At 38.5% G+C, this 13,038-nt stretch overlaps 1 protein-coding gene across 2 annotated transcripts in view; it reads left to right on the top strand.

The window, feature by feature from the left end:
* The window catches only part of LOC117966096 (netrin receptor UNC5D-like), a 296,114-nt gene that overhangs the window by 175,108 nt on the left and 107,968 nt on the right, over positions 1 to 13,038 (top strand). The gene's annotated exons all lie outside the window — the stretch shown is intronic.

The following is a 13,038-nucleotide window of genomic DNA, read 5'->3' as shown; positions in this document are numbered from 1 at the left end:
TAGCTTTAAAAAAATAAATAAATAAATAAATACATTCATTTTAGTGCCATTCATACCCCTTTCTCAGCTGATTATGTTTTTCTGTGTTTCATTCGCTGTGTGAGTAAAAGAGCTTAAAATCTTATATTAGGATAACAACACCTCCATTTCTACTTTGAGTCTGTCCATGCGACGACATAAACAAATTAGGCAGTTAACAGTCTGATAAAGTGCACTGAAAGCTTTAAATTTACACTTATACCCGACAAAGAGTCTTTTGAGCTCTTAAAGTTAGTGATTGTATATCTTAGTAAATATAATAAACAGTATCAAATCTTCAAATCTGTTATTTAAAAACCCAAGTAAAATGTCACTATATAATGCATGCAGTACATTATGTATGTAAAATGCCCAGTGACACTAGCTGAGGAGACGAGTGTAAACAAACACCAGGCAGGAACGCCAGTGGTGTGAGCGAGAGAACAAAAACAGGCAAGCACAGCTGAGGAAGACAGCCAGCCTTAAATAAAGAAACTAATCATTAAAATAGATGGTTACGTACCCGAGGGGGCGTGTGTAGTGAGAGGGGGACCTTGGCCACCCCAGTGTATAGTGCACAGCGAAGCGTAGGACAGAGACCCGAGCATAGCGGCAGTGGGGGCACTACATAAGCAGCACTTTTATTTTGTAGTTTTATTACTGTGGTTTTTTTCCCCCTTTTCATTTCGCCTTTGGTTTTCATTATTATTTCTGAACACCTGTGAGTGCGCCTGCACGAACCTGAGTGTACCTGTGTTGGTAACTCTGTGGTCCTGATTACTGTTGCCGGTATACAGGCCACAGACAACAGTGCCCTCTGCAGTCTAAAATAAATAAAAAAGAAAATAAATAAAACTGGGCACCTGTACAGTGTTTTCAAGTACCATCTTCTGTCTCCCGTGTCAGTGAATACCCCCACCCTTCTATATATTGCAGAATGTTGGAGATAATATTTCATGTGGGATAAATGCACCCCCACGTGTCCCTCCCTATGTGTCCCCCCCCCCCCCAAAAAAATGACATCTGTATCTGATTGCAGCACCGTACTCCCAGTAGCTGAGCCGTTTCTGTGTCAGGTTTAGAACAGCTCTCTCTCTCTCTAACTGCTGGAAATGAAAACCCTTCAATTTATCCCTTATTTCCAGCCTCTTACACGGTCAGGAAAAGGGAATTGTAACAAGAAGGGGATACAATGGCGAGAATATTAAGGGATTTTTATTTCTTTTTATGACTTGCTTCATTCCCCTCACCATTAAATTGCTTCTGTTTACAGAAATGAGGGATCAGTCAAAACCACCACCAGACAGCTTTAGATTTAGTAATTTCATTCCATTTCTATTTTTTTTTATTTATTTGAGAAAATATTCCCAGTATATTTGTTTTGTTATTTCCTTTGAGACTGACTTGAGATTATACTTTTACTGAAAGTTAGTTTGTGCAAATGTTTAAACTTTCTAAGTGTAACTGGCAGTGTTGTGTGATGCACTGCCGTTATGGATTCTGTCCTCTGCACCAGGGCACGAGGGCCAAAATAAAGAGTTAAACAACAAGGCACAGATCCATTCCAAACACTTACTACTGCCAGGCTGAGCAACGCTTTATACGCGTGGCCATTCCCCAATTACCTACTTAGGGAACGGCCACATCTGCGATTGTTGGCAGGGATAGATTTAACCCCATCCCTGCCAAACTTACATTTACACAGCTATTTACACCGGCAGAGCTTCCGCCCTGACACACACTTTTTAGGTCCTTTCTCCTGACTGGCTAGTGCCATCTAGTGATCTGCCATTTTGGAAACTAGTGGCAATACACTACTGTCCACAAGATGGCGCTTACTAATATACACTTTGGCTGATCTAGTCTGTGTAACATATTTCTATGGCAGGTAGCTAGAACTAAAGAGCAGCTCCTAAACTTTAAATAAAGTATTTCTGTGATTGCAATGAGACCTACTCAGGATGATTAGGGCAGCAGTGTGGAGTAGTGGTTAGGGCTCTGGACTCTTTACCGGAGGGTCGTGGGTTCAATGGGTTCAATCCCAGGTGGGGGACACTTGAGCAAGGTGCTTTACCTAGATTGCTCCAGTAAAAACCCAACTGTATAAATGGGTAATTGTATGAAAAAATAATATGTTAAAAATAATGTAATTGTATGTAAAGATAATGTGATATCTTATAACAATTGTCAGCCTGGATAAGGGCGTCTGCTGAGAAATAAATAATAATAATAATGATTGCAAATATAATAAAAAGGTAATTGGAATTCAGAGCTACTTTTATTGTGTACAGCACAGTAAAAACAGGCCACCACACCACATTTCATTTCCCATTGTCTTCTGAGAGCGTTGACATTATTCAGAAAAAAAGTCTGTCTGCTGTGTCATGACAAGGCACCGGTATGTAGGACTTTCACTGTGATGGCAAGACAACTACCTGCATGTGATGAAATGATTCCCTAAACTTTCCATTGCAGAGACCTGTAGGGCTTCAGATAAGGTTTTGTGGCCAGTCAGTCAATTACTGACACAGCTCATCACTGTCATACAGACAGTTCGAACTGCAGCATATCTCTGGTGCACTGGCAGACTTGACACTACACCAATACCTGACTAGAAGGCTGAGTAGTTATATAGGAACCTTCCTGGAAGGGAGAAGGGGGGACGGGACGCTGAGCTCTAGGGGCTCTGCTGGTCTTTTGAATGTTTGAAGAAAAGCCTGTAAAGGCAGACAGGGATATTATTCCCAAATGAGTTTGCGGATTCGAGGTGCAATCAGCAACCACTTTCCTGATGGGATATCGGGTCATAATCAACAACAATCGATTCATTGAGAAGTGAAAGAAGAAAGAACAGTACAGTAGTATTATACAACAACCGGACACTTCTCTCCCTGTGTTTTCTGTGAAAGTCAGCTCACAAAAGGGTACGCACTATCTCAGCAATAATATTCCTCATTTTTGCAGCTGCTGCATAACAGCTGAAGACACTGGACACATTTGCCTGGTAGTCGTTTTCATATTCAGTAGATATTCATTCGGCATTCACAAAACAGCCCACAAGTAATAGAAGAAATAGGTTGGAAACCACAATTAATTATTAGGAAAATACTCCATGGACTCAGCTTTCCAGCTGACACAACATTGAAACAATTATTCTGAACAATGAGTTTTCTAGCCTGGCTGTTCATTATTATGGAGTGTCTTGTAGACCTTTTCTGTCTATTACTGCAGATTATTGTATTTGTTTTTGAAAGCTCTAAATTACTTGCAAATACCTCACAGTAATATATTTTATACAGTAAACTGTGTATGCATGTTTGTGATTAAATCAGGTCAATGATTGTGTTGCACCAGGGAAGCAAATAGCTGCAGTTACAATGTGTGGATATAGGGGGCTCCACCATCTCATCAGAGCTCTTGTCAGGTGGCATCTGTAATGGTCATGTGATCCAGTAGTGGCGCCCCCTGTGCTTTTTTGTCTTTTTCTAACTCCATTGTCTTTTTCAGGGGGAAACAAGTAGCTATTCCCATATTGTTAATATTATATTTTAAAATCAAAATACCTGATTGCATGATGTGCGTTGTTTTCTATATAAATTGAGACCTACCTAAAGAAATATAATGTCCTAATGATAAAGAAGAAGGCACGAGTCAAAACAACATTTCCTTACAATTCTTGTGAGTTTTGAGGTTCTGGATAAGAAAAAATAAATTCTGTATATGGTGATGCGATTATGATGAACAGCAAAAGATACATCTGTCTGAGTCACGTATAGCCATTAAAACATCCATTTACACACAAGTAATTAGGTAAACATTGCTTCCCCTGATATTATCATAACTCACCCGCTATTGTTTTGTAGGGCTTTCAAAGAAAATGCGCTGAGCTTCGTTGTTTTGTTTATTTAGCAGACGCCTTTATCCAAGGCGACTTACAGAGACTAGGGTCTGTGAACTATGCATCAGCTGCAGAGTCACCTACAATTACGTCTCACCCAAAAGACGGAGCACAAGGAGGTTAAGTGACTTGCTCAGGGTCACACAATGAGTCAGTGGCTGAGGTGGGATTTGAACCGGGGACCTCCTGGTTACAAGCCCATTTCTTTAACCACTGGACCACACAGCCTCCCGTAACTGGAGGACGTTTGTTGAAATTACATTTTTAAAAGCGTAGCTTGTATTCCCCAACAATGGTTTCAAAATGATATTGTGCCTCGGGAGAAGTCGATAAGTCACATTGTATTCAATTCTAAAGTGTTCCAAATATTAATTATATATCTGCTTGTGTCTTCTTTCTTAACAGTAGGTTGTTAACGCTTCAATACTTAATGCAGGTTGATCTCAAAACTAGTTTGATGTGGCTCTCTTTAAAATATTTCATTTTTAATTATTGAAATGCACAGCTACCAGTTATAATTGCATATACGATACATCCTGGGTTTATTTTCCTCAACAAACAAAAAGAAATGGACAGATAATTATTTTTATACAGGTATTTGGTTATTTTTTTCATTTCATCATATGATTCTTATTTTCTCTGAAAGGCTTATGAATTTATTCATTACTTATTTGTGAATGGTGTTCTTGAAAGTTCAAACTCAATTTGTTACCTCTTCTATGACAATAGAATAATTATTTATTAATAAGCAATGGTAGCACAAGGGCAGCACATTGATATGAGCCATTGTTGCACTGGTACACCAGTGGTAACATTTTCATATTTTTGACATACCAGTCCCTTATTATAGTTTCCCATACTAAAATAGCGAAGTGAAATCATGGTAAATCATAGGTAAGCATTGTAAAGACTACCAAGGTATGGTAAAGCATTTTTAAAAACATGGTTAAAATTGTATAAGGGATGGTATCACAATAGGGCTAGCAACAAATAGACCAGTAAACTAGTCAAATAGAAAACTGACAGTCAACCTTAGAATCTGGTAGTCGACTAATCGAAAATCACGTGATTATGACATGATAGTGAAGCGAGCCTTTAGCGTGCCGTTTCAGATGGACAGAAGTGCAATTGAAATCCACTAACATATAAATGACATTTTAGAGCATTAATAAATATATTTTAAAAAAACCAAGCAGTGCACAATCATAGTGTTACAGATAGAGCACCAGCCATTAGCAAATACTTTGTTTGTCAAAATTGTGTAAGGGATGGTATCAAAATAGGGCTAGCAACAAATAGACCTTTTTGTAACGAGGTGTTCAGTCCTGGTCACCTCGTTACAAAAAGGATATTGCTGCTCTAGAAAGAGTGCAAAAAAGAGCAACCAGAATTATCCCGGGTTTAAAAGGCATGTCGTATGCAGACAGGCTAAAAGAATTTAATCTGTTCAGTCTTCAACAAAGAAGACTACGCGGCGATCTGATTCAAACATTCAAAATCCTAACAGGTATTGACAATGTCGACCCAGGGGACTTTTTTGACCTGAAAAAAGAAACAAGGACCAGGGGTCACAAATGGAGATTAGATAAAGGGGCATTCAGAACAGAAAATACGAGGCACTTTTTTACACAGAGATTTGTGTTGGTCTGGAACCAACTCCCCAGTAATGTTGTTGAAGCTGACACCCTGGGATCCTTCAAGTAGCTGCTCGATGAGATTCTTGGATCAATAAGCTACTAACAACCAAACGAGCAAGATGGGCTGAATGGCCTCCTCTTGTTTGTAAACCTTCTTATGTTCTTAACCGGTTGACCTGTTAGACTATTTTTACCTGAACTCTGTCAAATTAGTACTTGTTCTACCCTATATCACAATTGTATGAACCAACATTCATTGCAGTATTTCTGTATCAGTACCAGCAAAAAGAAAGAACCCTTGCAGTCCACGGCAATGGCAGCACAATGAATTTAAAACAAATATTGTAAAGCAGCCCTGATCTTGTAGAATGGCACTGCAATTATCAAATATCAGACAGGTAATAATAGACAACTCCATGCACTGAGAACACTTCATTATTCAAAAGCAAGAATCATGAAGTATAGACGCTTCACAAAAGCATTCAACTACAATTGAAGACATGTATGTGCTAGTAATACACTAATACGTGTGGCTCGAAATAGGACACCAGGGCGCTTAATCAATCAATGTTCAATTGAGGCAAAATAAAAAGCCACGGCCAATCAATAATTAATCGATCCATTGTTGCAACTGCAAACAATTACTATTGGGATATTATTGGTATTTCATTGGTGTGTCAAAATATGAAAACCACAGTGGTCCATATCAATGTGGCCGCCCTTGGGCTACCATTGCCTATAGTACAGAACCTTTGTAATGCCATTGAAGACCATTTGGAAGACCCCAATCTACCCATAGTTACACATGAATAGCTGGCCCAAGGTTAGCACCGACAATCCTAGATCATGTTTTATTCATGTCGCCTATGGGTGCTCAGAATATTGATCTCCTATTTTTTGCCCTTTCTGTTTAATGAAGCGTGTTAGTCAGGAATCAAGAAATTACTGGTAATAAATAAAAGAACATTGCCAGGCTATGTAAAATTAACTGTTGTAATGAGGAAATTAGTGACTTTTATTGGCAAAGCCCTCATCCTTTCATTAAAAGTCATATTTCCGACCATCTATCATGCAATGAGCACTCAAGCAGCTCGGAGTTTAATGAGCGTGGATTGTCACCTTGTTCCAATTATCTGTTACCTTTGACTTCCCTAAGCACAGAGGCTTTAAAAGGCAGTGTGCTTATAATTAGCGGCATTAGTTAAGTGGAGAATGAATGTGTGCTCCTAGCTGACTGATAAACTGCTGTGTTAGCACAACTGATGTGAAAGAGATGCAAAATCAATGCACACTGTGTTTTAAGGTAAGTAATACTGTACTATATCTCATTATCTATTGTTTGAGCAATCTAATATATTGGGAGAGCAGTGCATGGAATATAAATAGTGCTATAAATTATACTGTTGCAATATCAGCATTACATGTTTAAGGGGTTTTAGTGAATTAAACAGTTCCTTAACTCTTACCTGTCGTGCATTCCTATCAGCTATGTTGCATGTTTTAAAAGAAGCATTTGTTTTAGAAAACATGTATTTTCATAAAAGAATCTGGTGCCCTGCTTAAATAAAGCTCTGTCTTACTTCCACTTCCTACATCATTGTCTTCTGGGTCAAAGCATGTCGTAAGGGGAATCAACTCCTTTATGAAACGACCAGGGAAGTGAAACACTACCTGAACGTAGGGGATTCAATTACAGCTTTCTTTAACCTAGTATTTAATTGAGTGCACTCGGCTCTCATGCCTTTCTCTGGTGGCTTGGATTTGAATTTGGCTCCTCTGATCACAATTAAATTAGTTTAGTTGCCTCAACCTAGCCCTTGCAATCCACATATAACATCGTCCATGGTTTATCATGAACACTAAATTAACCAGGAGAATCCATGTTGTCTGCTTTACATAGGGTTGAAAACACTATATACAATACTTTTCTTTACACCACTACATTCAAGTTAGGTGGAAATCATGACAGATGAATTCAGCATCCCTTTGTTAACTAATTGTGATTCCAATGCTCCTATAAACATCCGCTCCAAGTTTAAAATCAAGATTGCCTGCCAAATTGTTTTTTGCATTTTAAAACATTTCATTTCCTCTGTGTAGCCATGTATAAATGTTAATTTCATGTCAAAGAGATAATTACAGAATTCAGAGAAGTTCAACACTCCAATAAAGGCCACCCTGCTGACATTTAAAACCAAAACTGCACAGAAAGAAAAAAACAAAAGAGATGTTTTATTCATGGAGAAATTGAATATCTTCCCCAAGAGAAATTGGTGGTAACATTAAAAGTCATACTGTTTTGTTTTGTTTTTCTTGTTAAAATGTCATATAGGATTTTAGTCAAGTATTTGGAGATTGATTTTGTGTAAATTGGATGTATTTTACAGATTAATTTGCTTTGCAAATGTTTGATTTCTATTCTTTTAAAATGTAAAAAACATTTGATTCAGTCATGTTGGATAAGTCATCCATAAACTTAGGCTGTGTAAAGTGTCTTTGCTGCTCTGGCACTCCCGCTGGTTAGGGGGGCAAAATAGTCAGGGGTGGTTTCTCCTACAGCAGACCAAGCAAACCCCTGCAGGGCTGGCCTTTGTTCCCCAGCCGCCAGTACCGTGTGTACAGAGGTACAGGTAGTGGACAAATAAATGGAAACACCTGGGTAAAAGAGAGACACCAAGTATATTGAAAGCAAGGGCTTCCACACAGGTGTGGCTCATGCGTTAATTAAACAAATAACATCCCAGCATGCTCAGGGTCATGTATAAAAATGCTTGACAGGCCTGGTTGCCTATAATTATGGTCAGCATGGCTGCAAGAGGAAACCTCAGTGACTTTGAAAGAGGGATGATTGTTGGAGCGCGTTTGGCAGGAGCTTCAGTGACCAAGACACCTCAACTTGCTGATGTTTCACGGCATGGAACTCCGAGGGAAAGACATAATTTGCAACAGTGAGCAGAAGCGCATACTCCAGGATCGTGATATCCATGCATTAATTCGAAGTGCAAGGCAAAACAGGCAAGCGACTGCAGATCAATCGACTGCAAATTTCAACCTGGGGCGTGAGCAGCCAGTTTAATCAAAAACGTCCGCCGAGAACTCCCCAGATCGGGATACCATAGTGGCGCAACGTCCTATTAAGTGACTTTACATTGGTGTTTCCATTTTTTTGTCCACTGTCTGTAACTGGCTTGGATGTGGGATCGGAGGACACCCACTGACCTTCAGTTCACCTGAGCTGTTGTAGGGAACTGCTGTGGCAGGGTAGCATATTTGAACATTTTAAATAGAATTATAAGTGACAGCAGAAAAGTTTTAGGGAATTCATTGTATAAGCCACTTATTTTTAGGGATAATCCCAGGATTTATCCAAGAAGTATTCCCAGTGCTGTAAAATGCTCTAAAAAAAGAAAGGGCTGGTACCTCCCATACATGAGTCCACGGTTTTTTACATTTACAATGTACAATGTAAGTTATAGGCCAGACAAATCTGTTTCAACAGTAAGCTGGTATTTTTACATTGTGGTAACAGAAAAGCATGTCTCCTCTCAATCATTCAAATGGAGCTGATTAATTTCCCAAAGCACACACACACAGAGCTCCTTGGTGCTGGCCAGGCAGTCAGGTGAGCTGTCTATTATCACATTTAAATTGTCGTCATGAGCTCACGGAGACATGAAATCGTCAGATCCATACAAAAATTAAAGAACCGTCAAAAATCAATTTGAAGGCAGCTTTTTGTAGCACATGCTGCTCCGGTGTGATTGTGCTTAATTAATTATTTCCACATGTTTTAGCCTGGCCCGTCCGGTTCTTTATAGCAGAAAATTACTAAAAGGAATTCATTTCATCTTGTTCAGCTGGTGGAACAATTTTCTACTTGTCACTCAAGGATCTCATGAGAAGGACTCTGTATTCGTCAGTTAATTTTCTCTCTCTACTTTTCTGCTTGGAAAGTGTCTGGAGTGTTAACTCACTAGTGGCTTTTCTTTCTTTTCTTAAGCTGTTGTTGTTATGAGGTTTTCTACAGGCTGTGTGAGCACCGTGCTGATTCAACAGTATTATGGATTTAAAGGGCTTACTGTTACATCGCTGTGTATCCCCTCTTACTTTCTTTGGCTTTGTTTTGTTTAAAACCTGATTATAGTTCCTGTTGTGCATTTCTGAGAGTGTCCACAAAACAGCTGTACAAGCCTAGCTGAATCCAGTTCTGCCAATTGCCTGTAGTGTTATCTTTGTTACTTACTCAATATGTAGCACTTCGTGGCCCCTATAACTGCAGTCTATTTAGGGTTCTTCATATTAGGTGCACAGAATACTGTCATAAAGTATTTGCTTTGAGCTGGTTCTTCATTTTAACATTGTGAAACCTCTTAATTGTCAGTTTTGCCACTTAATGCAGGAAAGATATATCCATGAGTTGAATTGAATTCAATCAACTTTTAAAGTTTAGCCCTGCTCATTCTTTTAATGTAATTATTCAATTATAAATGAATTTGTCATAGCGAGTCTAAATAAAATAATAATGTCTTATTATAAATACAGTACTGTTTTAATTGTCTTCCATTTCCCTTCTTTTTGGCACTGTTTTCCAGTAGCGACGCAGGGGGCTTCCTTCGTGTCTTGTTGATTAATCTGATAAGGAGGGTGTTAGACATGATCAACACTCAGGTTGTCTGTGTCAGACCATGTTTAATTAAAGGGGGAAAAAAGCTGTTAATGTTACAAAACTGGTAACTCACTGGTATCTTCTGCCACTTTGCTGATCAGTATTAGAGTAACATAATTCAGGCAGAATAACTGCAAACATTATAAATGGGTAAGGGAGGGATAACAGAAACTAAATCTTAAATGGGATCTGTTGCTTCAGTGTATTCAGGATGTCCCATAAATCAAGCATAGGTATAACTGTAAGTGTTGGTGGTCTCTATATTTCTTGCAAGTATGTCTTTAGGCAATTATATTTCCTATGACATCTGAACCTACAAACTCACACAATATCTATAGTTATTTATAGTTATTTATAGTAGGGAACAAGATTAGTTATATCTTGTTCCCTACTATTTTATTGCTGTAGTGAGTTATGTCAGCCATACATCAGCTGGCCCATTTGTGCAGAAAGTTGAATTGAATAGTGTGATATGGCTAGCTGTCGTCTCCTCTGAAAACTCACATGGGATAAACAGGTGGCAGCCCTTCTTGAGAGTCATGGAAATGTTAACAAAACATATAAATGGTAGGACACCCCAGGCTTAAAATCCAGGGAAATAAATAGTCGATGCTTTGGCTTCCCACTGTATGAAATGAGTTGGACTTTGTTGTAGTTGTAGTTTGCAGTGATTTTGTCGGGGACATTTCCGTGATTAATGTGCTGTTAATTTGTGTTTGAAGCCGCTGGGAGTCTAATGATGAATAAGCCAGCAGTTCAAAAAGCATTTGTGTGAAAGTGCTGCAAATTATAATCAATGGGAAAAAGAAACAGATTTCAGATTACTTGATGTTCCCAAGAGTTTAGTCTCTTTTCTTTTTCTTTCTTTTTTTTCAAAGAAGGTGATGACACATCTCATATAACAGGCATAGGCGGCTATGCAAGTAGTTTAAAATCATTTAGGCTGGATTTAAAGGAGTGCTATTCAATTATTTAACATCCAGTTTCTTCCATTAGATTTATTTATACCATAGTTATTACTGCTCCCCCTTTTATTGGGCTGAGAATTTTTAGGTTCTTAACTTTACATATTTCGGGATGTGCAAATAAATACATTGCTATAGCTGCTGGTATCTTTGCTGCAGGTCACATGATCCAATTACAGCTTCGCCATTGGAGTGAACTTCAACACATGATTAGGTACCAGGAAGCCACCGCTTTTCATCAATAGTGTTGTGTTCTGCATAAACTATGAGTACAAACCAAAGATGTTCAACATAACCAGTGATAATACTGCTAATAAAAGGGAATACAATGGATTTTAAAGCATCACTCCTTTAAGATTTGCAGTATTGTACTCTTCTCCCACATATGTCCTTCCGCAAAAGCCGCCTTCCATTCCTGAAAAATAACAATTTTGGTTTAGCCTAACTGAGCAATTTTAATAACATGGTTTAAAGATATCATTACTGTGTGACAAATAACCTGCAATGTTCACGCTTCTCAGTTACATCTGCTAATAAGCCTGCTTTGATTAGGGTTCGGCTAATTAAATGAGATACAGTACTTTCAAATCTGATTACTGTTATTACTATAACAATCTTGAATTCTGTCTGACCTTTCAACTTGAACAAATCTCTTGACCTAATGTTCTGTTGTAAAATTGTATGAAACTACCAATACTGAAGTTTAGTTTCCCAGTGCTAAGGAAATATGGAAATTAACTAACTAAAAGCAGCGAAACAATGTATAAAAGTATAAGTGAGTCTTATACCTTTTGTACACTCCTGAAATAATTCACAATCAACACACGTCGAAACCATTTGGTTGCCATTGACTTAATTCGCAGTTACACAACTTGAGTATCGTATACTATTTCGGTGGTACCCGATACGCACACAAACGACAATAATGCAATTTCTTCCTGTAAAAACCGGTGCGTGTCCATAACTGGGGCTGATGCATAACAGTATGCAATGTGCTATTTGCAGCTCAGTCAGTGCATTTGCAGAGGGAAACTGGTTCCTGAGGTACAGGGATCAAATCCAGCTCTTGGAATTCTTTTTTTTTTTTTTTTTTTTAAACAACCGTCTTCATTAGAAATCGACCAGTTTAGACCAGTTTTACTTCAAGAAGTCTTTATTTCTATTAGGCTATGTGTATTCTTATTGGTGACTGTATCCGCTGGAATAGGGTATTGCATGTGATCAATACAATCTTGATGAGTGAGCTTGTATGACAGTTGATTGTGTTGGCCCATACCAAACAGACTGCCCTGCTGTTTTATATAAATTCTGTTTCAGTTTCAGCTGTGGGGGCTGCTTCTGAAAAGACTTCTATGATGACCAACAGGGGTGTGCAACTCCTTTGCATTTGCGACAGCACTAAGTTAGTGAATGGAAAATCTCAATGCAGTACAAAGTTTCCAAGGGGACAGAAATTACATCTGCACACCTAAGATTCAAAAGGCTATGGCTTTCAATTGTTTTAAAAAGATTTATTTTTCACAGCACGAAATAGGGCCAGAACTAACAAAGAGAACAGAACAGTGTGTTAACAAATAGCTTTTTCAATCACACGGTTCTAAATAAAAACACCATGGCTGGAGAAGTTTGACAGTATCCAACTCTTTAGCCGATGCCTTCTCTGATTGAGCTGTTATTCGAGTGGAAATCCCAAATATTACACTAGCAAACAGCTGCTGGTTATTTGATTTGATTTATGCATGTAACACTTCGCTGGGGCGATGCTGCCTCATTTCAGGGTACGCTTGTCAGCAGCATCACCAAGGGCCTCATTTAAAAGATAATAGAAGAACCTAACAATCCAGCAGTCCTTCA

The sequence above is a fragment of the Acipenser ruthenus genome, chromosome 37 (assembly GCF_902713425.1).
Source record: "Acipenser ruthenus chromosome 37, fAciRut3.2 maternal haplotype, whole genome shotgun sequence".
NCBI lineage: Eukaryota > Metazoa > Chordata > Actinopteri > Acipenseriformes > Acipenseridae > Acipenser > Acipenser ruthenus.
The sequence above is the reverse complement of the archived record's forward strand: the minus strand, read 5'-3'. Positions and strand labels throughout refer to the sequence as shown.